Source organism: Halyomorpha halys, unplaced genomic scaffold (genome assembly GCF_000696795.3).
Source record: "Halyomorpha halys isolate HHAL.00 unplaced genomic scaffold, Hhal_1.1 Scaffold380.1, whole genome shotgun sequence".
NCBI lineage: Eukaryota > Metazoa > Arthropoda > Insecta > Hemiptera > Pentatomidae > Halyomorpha > Halyomorpha halys.
Window position 1 is genome coordinate 250,293 of NW_027106430.1, and position 1,183 is coordinate 251,475.

Here is a 1,183-nt window from a genome sequence, read left to right on the forward strand (position 1 = left end):
AAATGATCCTAACCATGAATCAGTCTACATTCCCAAACGGAGGCTATCAAGCCCCGTTTTGACCCCCAAAAAATTAATTTCGTCAAAGACAAGACTATATTCTTGAAAAAAAGTTTAAAAAATGTCAGCTATAACTTTTTTAGAGGAAGATTTTCAATAGACGAAAGTTAACAATGGTCGAGAGGAAAGATCAGGTTAAATTAATTAATGGCGAATACTTACTCTAATATTTTTATTTTTCATATCATTTTATAACTGCCCTGATATGACTGGTGGTTGCCTTGAAGATTGGAATGAATCAACCCATATTCCTTACTAACAATAAGTCACTTATAAACCAAAACTGTAATAAATATGTTAATTTTATTAGACAAGCTATATTTCACATTGGAATGAAGTTATTTTATGCTATAATAAAAATATTGCTTCTAAAAAGGTTATAATTGACATATCATTAAACCTTCAACGAATTAGAAAAAAAAGTCTTGTCTTTGGCACAATTAACATAATTTCAGTTTTGGTAGTTCTTTCAGCTAAGGATTGTGGGCTGATTCTACTACTTCATTGCTAACAGATTAGGTCAGAATGAATTTTAAAAATAAAAATATTTTTATTTTTTATTTTTCTGTTAACCTTTTTAGAGCGAGCCTTTTACTAAAGAATAAAATAACTCTATTCTAGTAAAAAATAATTTCTAGTCTAAATAAATATAAATATTTACAGGTTTAGAGCATAACAGACTTATTGAATTATTGTAGATTCATTCTATTCTTCATTGTTACCACCAATCAGATTAGCACAGTATGAATGTTGAAAAATGAAATGAAATATAACAATTTTTTTTTTTTAATTTGCAGCTTTAACCTTTTTAGAGGGAGCCCTTTATTATAAAATAATAGACTTCATTCCAATATAGAATATATCTAGTTTAAGACAACCGAAATTAATATGATTTATCCAGATAAATCAATGCACGTTAAAATTACATATGTTACCTATTTATAAATCTGTAAAAAATTGAATGAGGAGCAATTTCCTTTTAATCTTATTTTTCCTCTATTTTTTGCTCGCATAAAGATAAACTTTTTCCTTGTTTTTTTTGTTTTATTTTGTTTATAAACAAATCCCTTGTATCTGATACTATGTATTATTTATACACATTTCTAACTTTACGAGCAATATG